General features: G+C 43.9%; 1 pseudogene; it reads left to right on the top strand.

Moving 5' to 3' along the window:
- Nucleotides 1–18,970, top strand: part of LOC124551191 — a 38,289-nt pseudogene extending 19,319 nt beyond the window's left edge.
- Nucleotides 18,971–24,054: the final 5,084 nt, after the last annotated feature.

Raw genomic sequence — 24,054 nt, 5'->3', positions numbered from 1 at the left:
ACAGTCAAGGAAGTGCATTCCACATGCAGATTTGATTTCTGCCTAGTATTAACTGAGGGAAAGTTGCTAACTCTTGGGAATAGGCTAATATTGCTAACAACAAACGACATTAAAGAAAATATATACTGTGAGGGCAATGTCAGAATTCCCAGACTATTGGATAGGGGTCGACAAGAGGTTCTCGAACTTACACCACATATAGCTCGAACAGCCCGTTTTTGAGCCAAAACTACCCTTTTTGAATCAGAAGAATTACCCCAAAAAATAATACCATACGACATAAGCGTATGAAAATATGTGAAGTAGACTACTTTTCGTGTTGAACTGTCACTTATTTCAGATACTGTTCTAATGGTAAATAAAGCAGCATTTAGTTTCCGAACAAGATCCTGAACATGGGCTTTCCACAACAGCTTACTATCTATCCGAACGCCTAGGAACTTGAACTGTTCCGTCTCGCTTATAATATGTCCATTCTGTCTGATCAAAATATCGGTTCTTGTTGAATTGTGAGTTAGAAACTGTAAAAACTGAGTCTTACTGTGATTTAGCGTCAAATTGTTTTCCCCAAGCCACGAACTTATTTCATGAACTACATTACTTGATACTATTTCAATATTACACACAAGATCCTTCACTACCAAGCTGGTGTCATCAGCAAACCTCTCCGGGTGACAACCTATTGGGAGCCCCATTAGAAAGCGAATCGCGCCCATCTAGTATTACTTGTGGGCCGATTCCGCGTTTTCGCGATGACGCAACCTCTTCAATACTGGAAGGCATATCATTTATATAAATAAGAAACAGCAGCAGCCCCAGCACCGATCCTTGGGGAACGCCGCACAACAATGCCTCACTGTGACTGAACATCACTACCATTCTCAATATTGCGGAGAATTACCTTCTGCTTAAAGTAAGAGGCGAACCAATTGTAAGTTACTCCCCTTACTCCATAATGGTCCAACTTCTGCAGTAATATTTTGTGGTCAACACAGTCAAAAGTCTTCGTTAAATCATAGAAAACACCTAGAGTTCGCAACCTTTTATTTAATCCGTCCAAAACCTCACAGAGAAAAGAGAATATAGCATTTTCAGTTGTTAAACCATTTCTAAAACCAAACTGTACATTTGACAGCAAATTATGTGAATTTAAATACTTCAGTAACCTTGTATATACAACCTTCTCGATAACTTTAGCATACACCGATGGCATGGAAATAGGTCTAAGGTTGTCAACATTATCCATGTCTCCCTTTTTATAAAGTGGCTTCACTAAAGAGTACTTTAATCGGTCAGGAAACCGACCACTCCTAAAGGAAAAGTTACAGATATGGCTAAGTACTGGGCTAACATACACAGAACAATACTTCAGTATTTAGGAAAAACCGTAAAGAAACTAGGGAGGGAAAGCTTGGCTGGCATGGAGTCAAGGTCGCACGCCTCCCAAATCAATGCCAACATTAACCGAGAAACGCCAGTTCAGGAAGGACATTCAGGTACTTAAATGTAAGAGAACAAACCATTTCCAAGAAGAAATCTGAGGACGGACATAACCATGTCAGGGTCATCGACTAACACCAGCGGCAAGAAAGGTGGGAGGGCGTATTTAGCGCAAAGGTTCGCAAGGCGGCGGCCCTGTGAGGCAGGCCATGAAACTACAAAGAGGGAGGCTCATTACGCAGTAAGAAACCATCAGTGAGCGTGGTATGGCTGATACAGTGATGGCAGAGGATGCTAGATTCCTGCAGTGAGAGGCAGAGGGAAGAAAATCACAAGCTGGGTGTCCCTTTTACTGCACAACGTTTATTAGACAGGAGTGGGGTGGCCACCCAAGAATTTAGAGCCATCAGTGTGAAAAACATCCGATAAGAGTCTGTGGAACAAACAAGAAAACACCACTGGTGTGATAGAGGTTTTCGTGCCCTGAAAGAGATCCATCTGAATCAAGAAACAAGAAATTAACCAAGAGTAGAGAACGTGGGAAACAGGACAAAGAATAGGAGGCTGACACCAATCCCGTTGCAAAATAGGTCTCAAAGTGTTCTGCGAGAACTGATGGATCTTTATAAAGGCCACACGGAGGGGCAAGGCGAAAGATGGAAAACTGCCTTTACAACCTTGGAGGATGTGGAGCATAGCCCGCACTGGTAACGAAGAGACTGAAGAATTTAGTGAGGAGATTAAGTGTTCCCAACAAATCACTTGCTCTATTTAGTTAAGTAACAGGCTTTAGTGCAAACGTCTATAGGTAATGCCACTTAAGGCGTTGCAAGGCGCGATAACCATCATGGATGGCAATGACTACGGCTGTGTTCCACCATAGAACAGGCAAGGGGCGAATGGGGCCCATCGATTGGGGGGATGGCTGTGGCTGCATAGCAAATAATCATATTTGGCAGCTCATGGGCGGCTTTATCAACACAGCTTGGCAAAGAGCGCATAAATACGACTTGGGAGGTATATAGAGGCCAGTCACAGAGATGAAAAGCCCGGTGGGGTAACCTAGCCATCAGAAAGTGGAAAGGGAACGAGAGAATCAACCGAAAGTGATCACTATAGCAGAGATCATCGTGCAGCTACCAGTGTAAGGGACAGTGAAGGAAAGACGGAATGAGTGAAAGATCACTGACACAAGAAATGCCATAAGCAGCGTTAAAATAAGCAAGGAAGCCATCATTAAGAAGACAGAGGTCGTAGTCTGCGAGAAACTTGTGTATGAGAAGACCCCCGCTACAGAGAAACGCTCTGTCTCCCAAGGAGTGACGTGCATTAAAATCCCCAAGGAGGAGGAAGGGATGGGAGAGCCGCTGCAGGAGGTCAGTGGCGTAGTTGTCTGTGAGGAGGGAGACAGTGATTGAAAACTGTACCTGCAGAGTACAAGTGGACCTGGATGGTAACCGCTTCCAGTGTGATACAAAGAGGGACCCAGATACTAAAAACATCAGCATGGAGATACCACCAGAAGCCCACAAACAGCCGACGCCTTAGCGACAAAAAGCACAGAACCTATGAAGGGCCAGTAACTGAGCGTCAGTAATATGAGATTCCTAGAGAATAACAAAATCTGCAGAGAAAAGAAAATAAGGGATTGTAACACTGGAACTTGACTGTAATATCAATTGCAGTTCCACTGAATAAGTATGGAACAGGGATCCAACTTGGAGGCTAACGTCCTGAAGCCAGTCAGGTCACTGGGTCACCACCCATCATCTTCAAGGACGGGGCGACATCTATGAATAAAAGATCAGACTTAGGCTTCGAGGGTAGAGCCAGAGGCAACATAGGGGACTTGTCCCTCGACTTCCTTCTTCTACTCCTCCTCCTCTTCTTTGATAAGTTGAGGAGGGCAGGGCCTGGAAAAAGGGCAGGCTTCAGCGAGATCTGGAACTGAAAGAGAGTAGGTGAACTTGTGGCGCACAGAATGTCGGTCCCATGGTTGACTTGTGGTAGCAGGCCTCTGGCCTGAGAGATGCTGGGTGTAAGGGTCCTCGTAGCCAGTGGGCGCCGAAGAAGGGAGAACTTCTCAATCTTGCTAGGGGAAGCACCACCCTGAAGGGTAGGCATAGGAACTGCAGGGGAGGGAGAGAGAAGTTGGGGTGAGGCTGGGATGGGGAGGAGGGGAAAGGGATATAACAGAGGCAAAGTAAGACGTAATACATACAGGGTGAAGATGTTCATATTTCTGACGAGCCTGAGTGCAGGATAGATGATGAAGGGACTTCTGTATCTTGTTTCCATCTTATAAACCGGGATATCTGGCGAGCGTGGAAGTGATGGTCATTTAATGCTCAAGGGCGACGAAACACAGGTTGCTCCTGTTATGAAGTGGGTGTCCAAATTGACTGTATACGGGGTCCAGTGTACCGTGTGGAGAAATATGCCCAAAACGCCAACAACAAAAACAAGGACGGTAGGATATAGAGTTTCACATTCACAATCAGAAACCACTGACCTTGACCACCTCTGGGAACGTATTCTCCTTAAATGCTGGAATAGACGCGCCAGTATCGATGTGATTCTCCTAATGAAGTGGATATGGTACAACATACCTCTAGAATCCTAACAAGGATTTCACTAATATGGGCAGAATGACTGTGCTCCAAAGTTGCGCCAACTCGCTAGTAAGAATGTGTCCATGATGTTATGGCTCACAAGTGTATATTACACATAAATGGTATGTAGTACCCGACTCCAGAACAGCATCAAGGCAGTGATGCAATGAGCGTTTTAGATATTTCTGCTTCCTTTTTAATAATTATGTTAACGACTTTAGTATGTATACATTGAAGTATTTGTGATAAGTTTTCAATTAAGGCACAAATGAAGAATTGCACAAAATTTTGAGTGTCTCCAAATCTATGAGTACTGTTTCACATAAATTCTCTGGAAGCTCCCTTAGCATACCACTTCTTTTGTAAATATTTCTAAGGTATTTTCATTTCTATTACATTCCGGAAACCCTAGAAGATCTCTCTACTTTGTGTCTACAGAGCAGTCAATGCATCTCATCTACTTTAATCTAAAATCAAAGTATGGTCTGCCATATTCAACACAGCGAGTTGATGTGCATGGATGTAGTTCTTTGACGGACATGCAATAATTAAAGAAACAAACTGGCGTACGAGCGATGTTCAATGAGTAGAGCAGGTTCGTTTTATTGAGGATTCCAATACACCATACTATTCCCCACTATTTTGGGTACAAAAAATTATTTTTCAACATAACCTACGTTCAAAACGACGGCCTTACGCCACCTGACTCGTGGAGGCTGTATGCGCGCACGGTACCACTCTACTGGTCGACGTCGGAGTCAACGTCTCGCTGCTGCGATAAACTCAGATTTATCCTACAGAGTGCATAGTTCATTGGGCCAAACCGATGGAGGGTGCGAGATCCGGGATGTGTAGTGGAGGAAGAAGAACAGTCCAGATGGTGGGCTAGTGTGTCAGCACTGCTAACAGAGATGTTCAGTTGAGCATCGACGTGTGTGTTTGTGATTAGTCGATCACCTCAAACGATAGTGTCCGGAACATCGCAGCAGACACAGCTGTGCGTGGCTGGCCGGCTTGCAGGAGGTCGAACGGGTTTGCGCCCTATCGTTGCGATGATGACAGACGCCTTGCACAACGACTCGCCTTGCTTTTGTTCGCCGCCAAGTCTCTGTGGACATTCTGCAAACGCCTACGAATATCTGCGCGATGCCCTACTTCTCCGCCAAAAGAAACCCAATGACAGCTCTCTACCTCGAACTCACCTTCATTACGGACGCCATCTTGAAGGCTACGTATAGCGCCGCCATCTGTCGGAGCTTCATGGAACTATAGGGGCGGAAGCTGGAATATTCGACGATGTCCCACAACAAATTCTGCTTCTTTTTTTTTTCACCTGCAACTGGCCGAGAAAGAAACATATTGCATTATTTATTGAACTTCCATCGTAGAAATGAAACAATACGTAGGACAAGTTTCGTACTTTGATGAGTTCACGTTGGTATCATTGGGATGAGCTTAGAATTTCACAGATAAAATATTTTTTTGTTTATCACCTCGATATTTTATTTAACGATGGCGTGACTGGTTGGAGTTTCCACATTAGTAGAGGAAGGCTCAGTGATTCATTTCTTTTTTTTTTTTTTCTGAAGGTAGAAACTAGGCTAAAATCTATTGTCGAATGGTTTTACAGTAGGGTGAAAGTTGTACGAGCGAGACACGGAAATTTTTACAGATTGGTAGAGCAGTTTGAAAACAGTCGAACCACAGTGACGTACGAGCAATGTCCTGGCCGTACAGCGTAGGTGTCAGCTCCTTCACTTGAAACCCGCAACTACGACGTTGTTCGTAAACACCGACGTGTTACAGTTGGACGTATATCAAAGACAGCTGCAGTAATCGTTGGCACATTTCATACCGTTATCAGTAACAAGCTGAAGCACAGCAAAATAAGTGCAAAATGGACCCCAAAACAGGTGAGCCAACAACGAACGAAAACCAGATTCAAAGTGTGTAAGGACCTGACAGAATGCTGTGAAAGGGAAAGTGACCCTACTGTAAACAAGATCTTAACGTGTCATGAGTTCGCCATTTGGAACCAGCATCCAAAAAAAACAAATCATGCAATGGCAGCACACCAGCTCACTTGGGAAAGAAATTCAAAACGCAAGAATCGGCGATGAAAGATCAGCGTTCAATAAATAGGGCCTACTACTCAGACGAGCTGAACAAAATAATGTAAGAAATGGAAGATAAACGTAGCGGATGTCAGAGAAACGGCATGATATTGATACAAAAGAATGCTGTTCCCCACAGTGCCCAGATCGCCTAGGAAAGCATAGAAAATATGCGTTGGGAAATACTATCTCATTTTCCATACAGTCCAAATTTGGCTTCCTCAAATTTTCCTTTTTTCATTTTTTTAACTCAAGGTGGCATTACGTGGAAAAAAGTTCAGGAACAACGAGGACATCAGTTTGTGGGAAAGTAACTCAAACTCAATTATGGAGATTATGTTGAGAAGCAATAAAAGTCTCTGCAAAAAATATATTTTTTCCTTTATCAATTTGTTTCTCGTAGAATGAGGGGGGAGATTTGCGTGCTGCAATAGAAGAACAAACAGGAGTCGATATAGAAGAGATAATGGATGCAGTATTAGATTTAAAATTTAAAAGAGCTCTGGAACACTTAAGATCAAATACAGTAGAAGTGATAGGTAACATCAGAATTCCTAAAATAACTAGGAGAAGTGCTGGTGTGCAGAATGTATTACACTGGCGATATACCGTCGGATTTTCGGAAAAGCATCATCCATACAATTTCGAAGATTGCAAGGGCAGAGAAGTGCGAGAATTATTGCACGATCAGCTTAACAGCTCATGCATCCAAGCTGCTGACACGAACAATATACAGACGAATAAAAAAAAATGGCTCTGAGCACTATGGGACTCAACTTCTCATGTCATTAGTCCCCTAGAACTTAGAACTAGTTAAACCTAACTAACCTAAGGACATCACACACATCCATGCCCGAGGCAGGATTCGAACCTGCGACCGTAGCGGTCTCGCGGCTGCAGACTGCAGCGCCTAGAACCGCACGGCCGCTTCGGCCGGCTACAGACGAACAGAAAAGAAAATTAAGGATATGTTAGATGACGATCAGTTTTGCTGTATAAAAAGTAAAGACACCAGAGAGGCAATTCTGACGTTACGGTTGATAATGGACGCAAGACTAAAGAAAAAAATCAAGACATGTTCATAGAATCTATCGATCTGGCAAAAGCATTCGACGATGTCAAACGGGTAAGCTGAAGGCAGAAACGGATAATATACGCCATGTACAACAGAAAAAGAGGGAATAATAAGAGTTGAAAGCCAAGAAAGAAATGCTCCGATTAAAGAGGACGTAAGAGAGGAATGTAGTCTGTGGCCCCTAGTGCCGGAAATGTTCAGGAATGGAATTAAAATTTAACTGGAAGGATTATCGAATCGCTGCTGACATTGTTATCCTCAGTGGAAGTGAAGAAGAATTACAGGATATATAATGAGTACAGAATGTGGATAGAGAGTAAATTGAAGAAAGGCGAAAATAATGAGAAGTAGCAGAAATGAGAACAGCGAGAAACTTAACATCAGCATTGATGGTAACGAAGTAGATGAAGTTAAATAATTCTACTAGCTACATAGAAAAATAAACAGCGACGGAAGAAGCCAGAAAGACATCAAAAGCAGACTAGCACTGGCAAAAAGGGCCAAAAGAAGTCTACTAGTACCGAATATAGCCCTTAATTTGAGGGAGAAATTTCTCAGAATGTACGTTTGCAAACCAGAATTGTGTGGTAGTGAAACATGGACTATGGGAAAACCGGGACAGAAGAGAATGAGGCATTTGAGACATGTTGCTACAGACTAATGTTGCAAATTAGGTGGACTGATAAGGAGGGAAGAGGTTTTGCGCAGAATCGATTAGGAATGGAATATATGGAAAACACTGACGGGAAGAAGGGACAGGACGATAGGACACCTGTCAACGCATCAGGGAATGGCTTCCACGGTACTAGAGGGAGCTGTAGAGGGCAAAAACTGTAGGGGAACACAGAGGTTGGAATACATCCAGCAGATAAGTGAGGACGTAGGTTGCAAGTGCTACTCTGAGTTTAAGAGTTTGTCACCAGAAAGGAATGCGTGGCAAAGCAGTCAGAATACTGATGACAAAAAAAAGCTAGGTGTTGAGTATTGTATGTACCAAGAGCATAGCGTATTCACATCTCTCTGTCGCATGTGCTTAGTTTTCTTGTTTTGTGCACTTTCAGGCCAGTGAAGGGAGACCAGCTGACTAACCCAGTGGTTTCACAGACCGCACAGAAGCACGGGAAGACGAACGCCCAGGTGCTGCTGCGGTACATCATACTGCTAGTCGTGGCGGCCATACCCAAGAGCACCAACCCCGACCGTCTGCGGCAAAACTTCAGCGTAAGCAGTGTGCGAACTGTTGCATGCGAGTTCCGCAGTTTGTGGATACAGTCAACAATTGCGATGTCGTACGTTGTGTGTCTCTTTATGTGTGACTCATTGATGCATCCACTCATGCCTAGTCACTCTTAGCGGGTTCGACGCATCTCCATCTACACCTAAAACTAAATCGACGGACTGTGAAATACATGGCAGCATTTTTTTCCACACTCTAGGGTCTGCAACAATATACATGTCATCGTATGACATTTTAATGAATAATTAATTCCTATTGCCTGCTTAAAGTTTCTTATTCTTTCGTACTATGGACACCAAAGATTACACAAACAACAACTTAGACCGTAGTATTTATGATATAGATAAACAAATGTAAACATACGTCATCTCTCGATCACGCTATAAAGCTGTCAATATAGAATCAACTGTCAAATGTTACGAAAAATAGGTAAATGTTGACAAAATATATAAGACAGCAAGAAAATTAAGACCATATACAAATGCAGTAGAAGGGTGAGCATTAATAAAATCCACAAACTGCAGAGACGGATTCCAGACTCGAAATGGAGGTTAAAAGGTTCTCCGAACATTTTTCTGCAAATGGACGGTGACCGTTCAACGACAACAAATCGTCCAGGAACGCAGTATACAGCTGCATCGCATCCACGTCACAATAGGTGTTCAAAGTGGCCTCCGTGGGATTTCAGGTGACAGGGACAGGACAGTAGCGGTTGTCATACAGGGTACACGTAACCGTACTTTGGCCTAAACCATGTTGGCGAGCCACTGGCCTGCAGCTTGTGTCAGGGTTCGTCTCAACCCGGTCCTACGAATCTGGCGTACGCACAGTTCGCCGCCTCCCTGCACATTCGTCTGTCTGAAAGCGTCCTCGAAAACAGGTGCCCAAAACGGGCTTGAAATGTTGTGTGATGTGGTTGGTGTCTGTAAGGGTACTTCTTTTGGTACAGCCGTGCTGCCTCTCGGCAGTTCCCACCTGCTTGCCCGTACACAAACACCACCTCGGCTTGTCCTCGACACGAATACCGGGCCATCCTGCTGCTTACAGCACGCCGCATCAGTGACACAGCCTGCAGCACACGGCGAACACACAGCGCGTCGTCACGGGAACTGTCATTGGTCAGAGCCAACTACTGTCGCAACGATGCATTTCCAGGCACGTGTTCACAGCACCTTTTTTCCTCAATTTTCAGTCAGGAATCCATCCCTGCAGTTTGTCGGATCTCGTGTTCATCACGTGTAAACACGTTACAACAGTTTAACGTTAGTAAAACTTTACATGTATTCCATGTCAAATACCATGTAACTGGCCTCATCTGTATAATGATTGCAGATTGTAGCAGAAACTAGCAATGACGCTGAATTAAATTTATAGTACGAAAGAGTAACAAACTTTAGGTAGCAAACATGAATTATTTATTCACTAAAACATGACTGCACCTTACAATATGTTAGGGTGCGCTTGGACCACGACGTCTGTGAGCGCAGTAACTAGGCTAACCTGATCTCCAGGGCCCCTTCCATAGCCTACGGTAGCGACACAGACGAGCATCGAGAATAGATTCCTCTCTTAAAAATGTCACACGTGACTTGATAGGCAGGATACGCGCCGTAACAGGTGTCTAACTGGACAGTCTTTCCAATTCAGGCTTATCAGCATTTCTGTGAGTCAATCAAATCTGTACGAATTTGTACTGCCCTACTTTGTACTCGTTCATATTGAATATATACATCATTTACCGTCGTTTCTTAGTTGCTTCTATGTTCCTGGGGAATGTTCAAATGTATGTGAAATCTTATGGGACTTAACTGCTAAGTTCATCAGTCCCTAAGCTCACACACTACTTAACCTAAATTAGCCTAAGGTCAAACACACACACACACGCCCGAGGGAGGACTCGAACCTCCTCCGGGACCAGCCGCACAGTCTATGACTGCAGCGCCTTACACCGATCGGTAATCCCGCGCGGCTATGTTCCTGGGGATGTGGTTCGTCTACGTAAGTGAATAAAGACTTGTTATTCTGCCAACGCGTTTCGCTTCTTTTTATTTGTGAATCCAATGGTCTGTAATACAATTTATTCATAAGAATAACATTAGCGTTTTGTAATAATTACAGGTCACTACATTGCATTTTTTTTGTTATTCTTCGTTTGTTAGGCGAGAAACAACTTACCGTAGCACAAATATCGTGATTGTAAATAAATATTTATTACCCACTTTATGATCATACTAGTTTATAAGTGTCGGCCTGAAATTTTACTTAGACGGTTTTGCGGACACAGGATGTCCGATTTTTGGCGCTTTATTAACATATGTCGACTCACCTCACTTCCACTGACCGTTGCGTTCCAGTCTGGTTCGTTAATTGTCTATAGCGTTCCAAACTGTGGCTCCGTATTTTTCGTTCTTTTGTTTGTGTTGTTGTATATGCATGTAGTTTAGTATCCTTTTATTTGTTGTGTGTGCTTGCGCGTGCGCGTCGGCATGTGTGTGGGGAGAGGCGGGCGTCCGCTATTTTTTTCATTATTATTAAGTCTGTGTATGTTATACATCTGTTTGTTACTGTTTTAGTGGCTAGATGGTGAGAGAATTGTTACTTATAGAGTTGTGGTAATTTGTTACTTTCTTGTTCATTGAGAGGCCCTTTATATGTAAAAATTCTCTTGTGTAAGTTAGGAGTTATGGTTCAAATGGCTCTAAGCCTTATCGGACTTAACATCTGAGGTCATCAGTCCACTAAACTTAGAACTACTTAAACCTAACTAACCTAAGAACATCATACACATCCATGCCTGTGGCAGGATTCGAACCTACGACCGTAGCAGCAGCGCGGTTCCAGGCTGAAGAGCCCAGAACCGCTCGGCCACTGCGGCCGGCCCCAACGCACTGTCCTGGTGCACAAGTGAAACTACTTTTACATCTCTGGACGATACTTCGCCCAAAATAACATGCTGTGGCCTTGCTGCCAAGACATTCCAAGTCCTTCACAAATTTCGTTTGGTACGCTATACGGTCGTACATCCGATGACAAACGTTGGTTTGGTGCACAGTCATGCATGTTTTCGAGTCAGGAAACTCTGCATCCATCTGCCGATAGGCTCATCTACAGTATTCTATAGCCTGTTGCTACTTGGAATGTTTTACAGGCAAGCCGATGTTGACGGGATACAGTTAAGGCCTGTACTTGTAATTCATCAAGAGAAAGTGAACTCGCCTAGTTATAACGTTTTGTTCAAGAGTGTAGTTTGTGTGCCAACTGGCACTCAAGAAGCATGTTTTTCCTACTATTTCCTATTTGTTTACTTGAGGGTGACATTTTACAGTGGCGAAAAGGCGTTGTTTGTCGTTATTAGAAGCAGAACGTCATTTTGTGTGCAGAACGGTCTGGCCACAATACGGCGCCGCAGATGACACCACAATACGAGTATATGTTTCGCTGCTACACAAAAATGTCTTTTGTAGATGATTCTTTGTGCAAAACACTGGATGACAAAACAAACTGGATTTAGAATTTCTGGGCAGATAAACCACAGTGTGTTATATTCGGTGGAGAGTCATCGACTGAAGCGTACGTATTTTCTCATTGAACACAAGTGTCCAGCTAACCGGAAACACCAGAAGATCATTAGAGGATCCCAGTAAACGGATCGAAACGTCGGTTGTGTGTGACGAAAGTGGAGAGCAACATGAAACGGCCTAGAAACGTAGAGAAAGTTCGATGAAACAAATGTCACTTCACTTGTCTAACAGGAAAGTGTGTTGAGACACGTAGTGTTTATCCATGTTTCTATATCAACATATAAATGGGAAACTTTGTTTAAAGTGCTTTCCGAGTATCTCGGAAAGTTTTTGAGCGATTTACTTCAACTTTTTGCACGATTCTCCAATGAACATTCAGATGGACAGAAGGTATAAATTGTATTGTATGCTAACTGGGGACCTGGAAACGACGGAGAGGCTCCGTCCCTGCCGCAGCCGCAGTGGTCCACAACCCCACGACGACTACCGCACTCCACTTCATCCCTCCGCCGCCCCACACCGGACCCAGGGTTATTGTGCGGTTCGGCCCCCGGTGGACCCCCCAGGGAACGTCCCACACCAGACGAGTGTAACGCCTATGTTTGCGTGGTAGAGTAATGGTGGTGTACGCTTACGTGAAAATCTTGTTTGGGCAGCAATCGCCGACATAGTGTAGCTGAGGTGGAGTAAGTAGAACCAGCCTGCATTCGCCGTGGCAGATGGAAAACCGCCTAAAAGCCATCCACAGACTGGCCGGTTCACCAGACCTCGACACAAATCCGCCGGGCAGCAGGTGCTCCTATCCACTCCGGAAAGCTGTGCGTTAGACTGCTCGGCTAACCGGGCGGGCAAGGTATATATTTGTTAATATACATAGGGATATGAAACGGTATTGCCACATAGGTGCAGTCGTAGGTAAATCAGATGGCAGAAGTTTATTCACTGGCAGAATATTAGAAATAATTCGTCTACGAACCGGGTTGCTAACGGAACGCCCTAGCGACTCATTCTAGAGTACTGTTGAAGTGTGAGGGCCCCTCCAAACAGTTTTCTTAGAATATCTTCGTGTTGGTGAGGTGCAGAAGGGGAGAGATATGCCCAGGTAACCAAGAACGTTATTAATAACATAGGGAGTACACAATAACGTTAGGTTTTAGATAGTAATTGAAACGGTTTCGAAATGAAGACAACTAAAAGATCACTCAGATCCAATGACAATTTCTCGTTAAACAAAAATAGTTGAAGGTACAAGACGAGGACACTGTCAGTTATCATAAAGAAACACTGCCATAGGCAAAGTCTCTAGATGCAGCACTGGCGAAGTCTTGGGCTGCAACAGACGTTCTGCTGGAACTCGGACTGGCTGCCGAGCTGCTGGATGGTGTCCTGATAAGGGCGTCCAGCGGAAGAACGCTAGGAAGCTGTGTTAGTGTCACGTGGCTCGCAGAGGCGAGTTGGCGCCAGCAACAGCAGCGCGGGATATCTGGCAGAGGCGACCCCACACACTGCGGCGGGCTGCGGTTGAGTTGCAGACGCCTTGATCTGGCGGCAACCCGCAGCACTGTCTTGTGTGGCGCGTGGCAGAATCTCAAGGCGCCAGCCAGACCCTGCAGTATTAACAGGGGATATCGAACGTATAGGAAGAAGGGCAGCTCAAATGGTGACAGCTTTGTTTGAGTTATGCAGTATCAACACGGAAATACTGAATAAACTGGTGCGCACCTGAATATAGTTGCCAACTGACCTGCGATAGTTTAATTTCAAAGCAATCTTTAAAAGTAGAATGTAGGAACATACAACAACCCCTACGTATTGCGCTGGTATGGATCATAAGATCAGAAAATTAGGTTAACTGCAGTGTGCAAGCAGACATTCTCCTCATACTCATTACGTTCATGGAACAGGAAAGACTGCTAAAACATGGAAAAAGTGAAAGTGTCGTCTGTCACACACGTGGCAGCGGCTTGCAGGGAATGGATTTAGATTTGGATGCGGACTTAAATGGGCATCAGCACACAGCTTTTCATCCCAGCTCATGAAGGTGGACTAGGGTCCGCAGCTGGTGAGATGCTAGAGATGGTGAACTGAACATACTCACTGGTATATTCGTCCTTCTGAGAATTGTGCGCAAGTCACAGCTCAAACACTAGGCTGTTTCTCGAGCTGCTGTCATTTGACTAACCTTTCTTTCGGAAACTTGCGAATGAAAAGCTGTTAAATCCTTTATTGAAACTGCTCCACTTTGCAGATAATACGACATATTCCTTTGATACAGTCACCAGGAAACTATACAAATAACAGCCAGTAGCGAAACACCTGACATGAGCTTTCGCATCACTTCTACGCCACAGAAGAGAATTACCATTGCTCTGCAAAAAACGTCTTGGACAAAAGAGATTTATTCTTTCAAAGTATAGTTGATTTCCATCAGTTCTTTTTTTCTATTGCGTGAATGCTGTTTCAGATGCGTTCCAACTGATTCTTGAAATGTTTCCACTGCGATGTCAGTACCACAGAAACATGGTTATGGATTGTGTTTGATAGTTTTTGTTTGGCATGAATGGGACAAAAGAAGTCGTTATCAGATGTCTTCCTAGTAGCGATGTACGAGTGCGCCGTCACCGTCGACAAAATCACTGAGTGAGGAGCTGGCACGCAGGTACAGACAGGACATTCCCACTTGCAAGGGGTGCGAGGCACAGAAACCTACACTGTCAAACAGCTTTTACCGCCACCTTTAAGTGGGTGTACCTCCCCTGGAACACATTTCCGTCCATGCGCCTATACGACGTTTTCTACTCCATATTCTCTAAGGAATCGTTTCTTGCGGTTTGTCACCAAATAACGCAACGTCTTCACCAGAGAGAGAGGTACGTGGTGCGACTGTGCAAGTTTGCACCATGGGACACCCTCCACTGGAGAACGGTTGCGCATGCGTAGAATGCCCACTGTAGCGGTTAACAGCTTTCAGTAGCCAAAACTAAAGGCTGTAATGCGATGGAAACTATGATGAGTTTACTATAATAAAAAAGTTAAATAGCGTCAAGCAATTTACGAGAGAGAAACTGTACTACATTCCTCTTGCCGCGAAAATCACCGACAATGGTTTAGATATCTGTCTAATTTGATAAAGAAATGCTCAGACACTTGTGTTCCGTGACACCTATCGCATAATTTTACCTTTAATTTTGTTCATATCTTTCTTCACATCACCGAAATCTTGGAACAACGACCAACACAACCAGAAAACATTTTATGCAGACAAGGGAACGTCCAGAACTGATCGCATAGATTCCAAACTGTTCTTTCTTTATTATTGCTGCTTGTCGATTTCTATCACAGAGTGATTATTTCCAGTGTAACACTGATTCCTGTGGATTCACACAGTCATGCTCAAAATGCAAATTCAAACTTAGTAGGATTCACGCTACCTGCTAATTGCCATGTTCTTCACGACAAACACCTAAGTCTGAATTCGTATTTTGTACATACTTGAATGAACCCACAGGACTTAGTCTTACAATGAAGATCATCACACTGTGATTTAAATCGATATGCAATAATAATAAAGAAAGAACGGCTTGAAATCTATGCGATCAGTGCTGGCGTTTCCTTTGTTTGCAACACTAGATGTGTGGTTGTGGTGCACAATTTTCCTAATGGAATCCTATCTCAAGAAAACATTTTTATATGTTTTAGTCAGCAGTTGTGATTTGATTCTGTCAGATGAATGCAGATACCATCATTGGGCCAACTCCTGGCATGCAGTTGTCAAATTTGCTTACCCAGGAACAACTGATGTAACGACTTTCCTTAGCACTTAGACTGTCACGTGCCAGTATAAAATTGCAACAAATAAACCTAACATTTCAAAAACAGGAATTTAGAATCAGATTAGATGTTAAATATTTCAAAATTGCTAGCGAATATCCAGAATCAGAATTATTATCGATTTTATACGTAGTATAGTATGTGTTACGACATCATCTCTGAAATTATTGTTTGGAGTGTAGCTTTACATGGAATTTAAAGATCCACGATGAACTGTTCAGAAAAGAATGAATAGACGCTTTTGAATTGCGACGCTACAGAAGAATGCTGAAGATTTGATAGGTAGTTCAGGTAACTAACCAAGACATATGTTCAACCAATGGATTCTGTCGTATCTAACCAAAAAATATAGGAAGTTGTAGTTAATAACTCAAGCAATGTATGCAGTAGAAATTCCTTTGAATGGAAATGTATCACTTATGGGGTTCCACGAGGCAGAATCTTAGAACAACAACTATTTCTCATGTATGTAAAAGACCTTTCGGGTCTCATTTGTAAAAAAGAGTTCTTCTGAGGATGACAGTAATACTGTAATCAGTCCAAACATGCACACAGCAACAGAAGAAATGACAAGTAATGTCCTTAAAAGTCATTACTGAGTGGTATTCTCCAGGAAATAATAGCCAGGGTGGAAACTGCAAAATTTTTAGATATCCATATTGATGAAAAAAGTGGAAAAAGCACATTTTGGAACTCTTAAAACAACTTATTACAGCCACACTTCCACTACAAATCACGGCAAATCTTGGAGAGAGACCGGTGCGTTTACATATTTCGGGTATTTTCATTCAGTATTGTCGCACGAAATATTGTTCTACGGTAACTCATCCTTAAGAAAGAAAGTCTTTTTTGCTCTAAAACGTACTGTGAGAATAATATATGGTGCTCTTCCACGATCATCTTGTAGATATCCGTTTAAGGGTTTGAGCATTGCGATTGGTGCTTCACAGTATTTTTATTCCTTCATGAACTTTGTCGTAAATAATCCGCAGCAATTCAGAAGGAGCAACGACGCACACGATTACAGGACCAGAAGAAAACATGGCACTCGTTATTCCACGCACATTAAGGCTGTCTCCATCACGAAAAGGCGGAACACAATGCTGCAACCAAAATTTTGGGTCAGTTACCCAACCGTATAAAATATCTGACTGACAGCGAAGTTAAGCTTGAAAACAAGTTGAAAAAATTTCTCCTCGACAATTCATTCTGTTCCGTAGATAAGTTTCTATATTGATAATCTGTAAATGGTGGTGGGCAGTAATTACTAACGGTCCTCTGTATTTAAAGAAATTCTTGTAACTGGTTACCATGTAGCCATATTTATAAATGAACGAGTAATGTGAAAATGAAATACGCTTTCCGCCTCATTAAGATTAAGTTACATAAGATTAATTCTACTAATGGTACATAGAACTGCCAGTAAATAATGAAATCAAGCCGAAGAGATGTACATATAGTACAACCTGATTTATAGAAGGAAAAGTTTGATATGATATATCCGAAGGCGTAAAGGAATAGTCAGTTTGTTAATGGAGCGAGGTGTGCAGGTGCGTGTGTGTGGGGGGGGGGGGGGGGGGGGGGGGCGAGGGGGTAGTCGGGAGTCGAAGGTGAAAAAGAGGGAGACCAAGAGATGAATACAGTAAGCAGATTCAGAAGGATGTAAGTTGCATTTGTTACTGGGAGATGAAGAGGTATGTGCGGGATAGAGTATCATGGAGAGCTGCATCAAACCAATCTTCGAACTGAAGACCACAGCAATTTAAATACTAAAACATCACCTTTAATCGATATTTCTCAAACACGTTTATAACCTTTCCATTCAACACAATCTCATGTTCTTTACGACAGGGGAAGTAATGTGAAATTTTTAGGGTAGATTTTGTTGGCGATATCTATGTCAGCAAGCCATTAACTTAATTCCCGATAACATAAACTGGAGTGCTGCACTGATCTACGACTGTAATTTTCGACCGCCGGGAGGCGTGTTTCCGTGAGCTCGCGCAGTCGAATATGTAACTGAAAAAGAAATCTTTTCACCACTCGAAGTACGGTGCTTCATTTGCTGTAACTGACAAAGAACGAATTAGATTCCGTGTATTTATTTCAGGAAGAAGAAATAAAAACTTTCAAGTTTGCTAATGAGATTGTTATTCTGTCAGAGGCCGTAAAGGACTGGGAAGAACAGCTCAACGGTATGTATAGTGTCTTCAGAACAGGTTATGAGCTGAAGATGAGTAATGGAATGTAGTCGAATAAGATCAGGCAATTGTGGAACTGGATTAGGAAATGAGACAGTAAAGGAGGAAGCAGATGATTTTTTTCAATCAGGGAAAATAAATTACTCACGTGGTGGAAGTCGAGAATATCGAAAGTAGACTGGCAATAGCAAGAAAAGCATTATTACGAAAAATATAAATTTTTATAACACCAAATGTAATTTTTTTGTTAGGCAGTCGCATCTGAAGCTATTTGGCTGCAGTAACCTTGTACTGAAGCGAAACGTGAACGCAAAGTTGATCAGATAAACTTTTGAAAGGTGGTGCAACTGGAGAATAATGGAGATCTGATTGATGTGTCGAAATACGGAGGTACCGAATAATATTGGTGAAAAAGTCGTTTATGGCATAGCTTGACTAGAAGAAGGGGTCAGTTGTTAGGACCCATCCTGAGTCATTAAAGAATCGTCAGTTTTTTAAGGGGGGGGGGGGAAGTGTGGGGAACACTGTAGGGGGACATCGAGAGAGGAGTAAAGTAAGCAGGTTGAGGTGGATGTGAGCTGCTGCAGCTACCTGGCGACGAAGAGCCTTGCACAAGACGGAGTAGCGTGGAGAGGTTCATGAAACCAATCTCTGGCTTGAAGGCTCCAGCAACGACATCCACGTAGGACTCTTGGTTCTGGTTGTGCGCCATATGAAAATTGAGTTATCGTCCATACTGGTGTTGTGAGGTTATTTGAGTGCTGCATTCCATTAACTGTGAACAGCTGTCATGCTGAGGAGAACTTAGCGAGTTATGCCGACATATTCTGTGACTTGCAGGTGTTCGACTTTGAGCTGTCCCCGGAAGACATGGACGCCCTGGAGCAGCTGGATAAGGGACCGGCGGCGCGACAAGTCGGAGCCTTCGTTCCAGAGTAAGTCCTAAACTCAGTTTACTCCACATCACGGCCACTTTCAGGAAATTAGAATTTTATTAAGTAGTTAAGTTAAACCTTAAACAGATTATTTTTTCTGCTTGAAGTCTACTAGCATTTTGTCGTACTGACAAAATCCTCACGATTCGTTTACTTCCTTACGAAGTTTGTTGTCAGTAATAATAGCACCTGAAACCCTTATAAACATAACACCAGATGGAGAAATGACTCGTGGTTTCCATCACACGCCCTCAGTGTGGCACAGCAAGGAGTGAGGCATTAGAACCATACAATCTTTCACCAACAACCCGGCGCTCTGAAGAACCTAATCCATACGTAATACAAAAATGGAAGTTTCTTTCACACCTTCCCCTTAACCAATAGATCGGTTTCAACCAAACTTGGCACAATCACATAACGTCCGTAAAGAACCACCATGTGGGTAAGAAAACCTACCTCTAAGAACAATCTACGTCCTAAAGGGTTGGGGATGGGGGTGGAAAAGGAGCGTAGCTGACGAAGCGCAAGTAGCCAGACCACATTGACCCAGTTTCGGAGAATGACAGTACTTAGTGCCTTGCAACGAACTTCACTCGTAGTGTCAAATCCATAAGACAATTTTTCTCGTTGACAGCCCTTTCAAAATGAAAGGAAGTAAATTTGTCTATCACTACACTTTCCCCTTCCATGGAGTAAAACTGCCTCATCAGCCACGATTCTTAATAACTTCTGCATTCGCGACACATTTTTAAGACAGTGTTCATGTATGCCACTGAATGTACCTACAAAAATACACCTGTGTCCAAAATTAAAGCTAAAAACCACTATTTCTCCGTGCTTTGTCTACTTATAGTCACGTTATAAGCATACAAACTTTCAACCTATGTCAATGTGGTCATGCTCTCGGTGGAAGATGGCATTTGCGTCAACGGGAAACGACACCACAGATGACGTCAGGGCACTATCGAACGAAGTAGTGCTTCCCTTGTATTCGCACATCGACAGTCATTGTGTACACAGTCACAGATGGTGCAGTATCGTAAAGAGAAGACGCCTACCAGACTCTCTGCAATGGAGGCACCTAGGGAGACTGGAAGCAGGACAGTCACAAACTGATGTGGCCCAAAGGCTTAATGTGAATCGTATTGTTGTTTCTCGGACGTGGCGAGAGTGTATACAGGGTGAAAAGTATTTAAACCGACAAACTCTAGGGGGTTGTAGGGGACATCAAAACAAATATTTTTCCCTAATGTCATTTTTTCGTATGAGGAAAAGTGAAACCGGTAGAGGAAGAGTTCTCTGGCGGCAAATTAATTAAACCAACAAACACTTTTCCATTTTTTTATGACCAAGAGACAACACATTAACACAATCCAATTTCAATTACAGTAGATTTTAAAATATGCCTCCACTGACACGTAAACAAAGGTTACACCGTCGGATCATGTTCTGACACGGGCATAAACCCCAGGAGTATCCTGAATTGTCCCTGCTGCTGCTGCTACTATCCGGGCAACCAGATCCTCTTCTGATGCAACAGGAGTTGCGTAAACAAGGTTGCGAATCTCTCCCCACTCAAAAAAGTCCATGCGGGACATATCTGGGGATCGAGCAGGCCATGGTACAGAACCACCTCTGCCAATCCACGTTTCTGGGAACCGTCGGTCCAGGAATCGACGCACACGACGACTGAAAAGTGCCGGCGCCCCGTCATGTTAGAACTACATGCGTTGTCTTGTAGGGAGCGGATAGTTGATAAACCCGCTGTGCAGCTCGTCCGTTGTGGTGCGCTACGTAGTACGCACCAACCATATCAATTTACTCACTCCAGGTGTATCGCTCCATTAGTAAACAGGGACAATGCACTACTACACCGGTGGACAGAAGTTGCCTACAACTGAAGAGCGTAATATGCCACTTTCTGGCAGATTAAAACTGTGTGCCCGACCGAGACTCGAACTCGGGACCCTTGCCTTTCGCGGGCAAGTGCTCCACCAACTGAGCCACCGAAGCACGATTCACGCCCGGCACTCATAGCTTTACTTCTGCCAGTACCTCGTCTCCTACCTTCCAAACTTTACAGAAGCTCTCCTGCCCGCGAAAGGCAAGAGTCCCGAGTTCGAGTCTCGGTCGGGCACACAGTTTTAATCTGCCAGGAAGTTTCATATCAGCGCACACTCCGCTGCAGAGTGAAAATCTCATTCTGGAGCGTAATATGCCCTCTAACAACTGAAGATCGTAATACGGCCTCCACCGGTTTAAATAATCTTCATACGAAAAAATGACATTAGGGAAAAATATTTGTTTTGATGTCCCCTACAACCTCCCAGAGTTTGTCGGTTTAAATAATTTTCACCCTGTAGAGACAGAAACTATCCCGATGACCAGGGTAGTGCCGAACACGTGTGACATCAGAAGAGAGGACCGTTACTTGGCTGTAAGAGCACGTCGGTAATGCCTTAGTACACCACGGCAACTGGCATCTGACCTCTCAACACCCAGGCAAACGGTGTACAGAAGGCTACGGCAGAGTGGCTTTTACTATCGGAGACCTGCTGTATGTGTACCTCTGATGCGTCTTCACAGAAGGCAATGTCTAGAGTGGAGTCGCCAACATGAAAGATGCACAGTCGAACAGTGGACCAATGTTGTTTTCGCAGATGAGTCCCGGTTTGGTCCGGGGAGTGATTCTCGACGCATTCTCATCTGGAGAGGACGTGGAACAGAATTTCGGGACTCAAGCATTGTGCAGAGAGACAGATATCGAGGAGGATCCCTAATGGTGTGTGCAGGGACTAGGTGACCACTGTTCATGAAATTGTGTGGGTAAATCAGCAAGATTTAATTGATGTCAGGTAAGATCTTGGGATCTCATGTGCGGTTGTTGCGAGGTGGTGTGGGCCCAGATTTCATACTGATGGACGATAATGCTCGAGCATGGGTGATTGATGTTTTCTTAGAAACGGAAGGTATTGCGCGCACGGCGTGGTCTGCTCGCTCCTCCGACTTGAATCCCATAGAGCTTGTCTGGGATCCACTAGGGAGGCGGCTCGCACCACAATAGCATGCACCAACCAGTCTCCAAGACTTGCGAGCAACTCTGCAGCAAGAATGGGCGTTACTGCCTCAGCATGAGACCGGTGACATTATTCAGAGCAGGCCCCCTCGTTGTCAGGCCTGTATTGCTGCCAGAGGTGGTTAGACAAATGTTCAAATGTGTGTCAGATCTTACGGGACTTAACTGCTAAGGTCATCAGTACCTAAGCTTACACACTACTTAACCTAAATTATCCTAAGGACAAACAAACACACACATGCCCGAGGGAGGACTCGAACCTCCGCCGGGACCAGTCGCACAGTCCATGACTGGAGCGCCTCAGACCGCCCGGCTAATCCAGCGCGGTAGTGGTTAGACCCCATCCTGAACACATAAACCAGTTGCCGGAATGTGTGTGTGTAAATCCCTTACGTTAGAAAGAACGAAGGACATTTTTGTCTACCGTTATGCAAGTTGCAGTTGTTTACGTTCTGTGTACTTTACATTGTTCCTACTTTACTGTCACTTGTTTACACTTTTTTGTGGCAAAATAAACAGAACCTTGCAGAATTTCTGTTTGGAGCTTATGTGGACAAATATGTGTTAAATATGTTTGACATAGGTGAAATGAATGTGACACACGCGAACCTTGGTAAAGCCGCAGATGGCAACCCCCGCTTAAACTGATGCATGAATTTCAACCAAAATTGGTAACACATCTTTCTTACTGTCTACAAAAAAATGCTGCGGGACTGAGAACCACTAACCTCGTACTGGGGTGCCCTGATGATGGAGAGAGAAGAGGGGGTTGGAGGAGATGGACAAACTGAGATGGGGAAAGAGGAGATATGACAGACAGACACAGAGAGAGAGAGAGAGAGAGACAGAGAGGGGGGGAGGGGGGGAGGGGGAGGGGCTGGGGGAGGGGTTGGGGGAGGGAGTGAGGGAGGGAAAGAGAGGTGGAAGAGGAGACGGACCGAGGGAGTGGAGGAGTAGATGGAGAGTGAAGGAGGGAGGTTCAGATGGACTTATAGGGGCGAGGTGGAGATGGACAGAGAGAGGGAAAGCAGCAGATCGACTCACAGAAGACTAGAATAAAAGCAGTACCTACCCAGGCAATGCCAGGTACTCCACTACTAGGTAATGAAATTGACTTCAAATAGAAACCTATCTGGATACCTTTCAGCATAAAGTATCACCAGTTCTCTCACATTTTCGTCGCGTACAGAAATCATTGCGGCTGTGGTATAGACTTTGCAGGTATGAATAGCTTGACGAGCGAGTTATCTCTTCACTGCCCGAGTCGTGCGTGTGGTCACATTTGGTGGAGTAGAGCAGAACTTTGTGGGACCTCTTCTCCTGAAGACAGGTCCGCGGTTTTCGGAACTGTTATGTTGGTAGTACGAGGACAGTTAGGAAAATAAGTTCCGTTTTGTAATAAAAAAGGAATAGAATACAGATAAAGAGAACAATTAATTTCACAAAAATCCGTAACACTTACACTACAACTCAGGTGCCGTAATTCTCCAGGCATTTCTCATAGCGTCATATAAGTTTACATATTCCTTCGCCAACGAATGTTACTGCCTGTGGTTTGTGGTAACATGTTCTTTTGCCTCTTCATCGTTGCTGAAGCGCTTACCACCAAGGAACGACTTGAGACGGCGAAAGAGAAGAAAATCGCTAGGATCGAGGTCGAGACTAAATAGACGATAGCTAAAAAGTCCCAGCAAAAAAGTTTGGAGGAGTTGCTTTGTCACAACCTCAGTATGCGATCGGGCGCTGCCGCAAATGACAGCCACCCCTTCTGAGAGCATACCTCTCCGCTTATTCTGCATTGCGCGGTGCAGTTTCCTTACCCGTCTCGCAATAAACATGCTTATTTGTCGGTTTATTTTGTGATAAAAACTCAGCCAGTAAAATACTCTATCTGTCCCAAAACACTGTGCACATGACTTCTCGGGTTGTCAAAACTTGCTTGGCTTTTACTTTTCTTGGGGACGAAGTGTGCCATTCCATAGGTTACCGTTTAGTTTCAGTGGCGTCATAAG

Source organism: Schistocerca americana, chromosome 9, assembly GCF_021461395.2.
Source record: "Schistocerca americana isolate TAMUIC-IGC-003095 chromosome 9, iqSchAmer2.1, whole genome shotgun sequence".
NCBI classification, from domain to species: Eukaryota; Metazoa; Arthropoda; class Insecta; order Orthoptera; family Acrididae; genus Schistocerca; species Schistocerca americana.
This window is presented reverse-complemented; position numbering and strand designations above follow the sequence as displayed.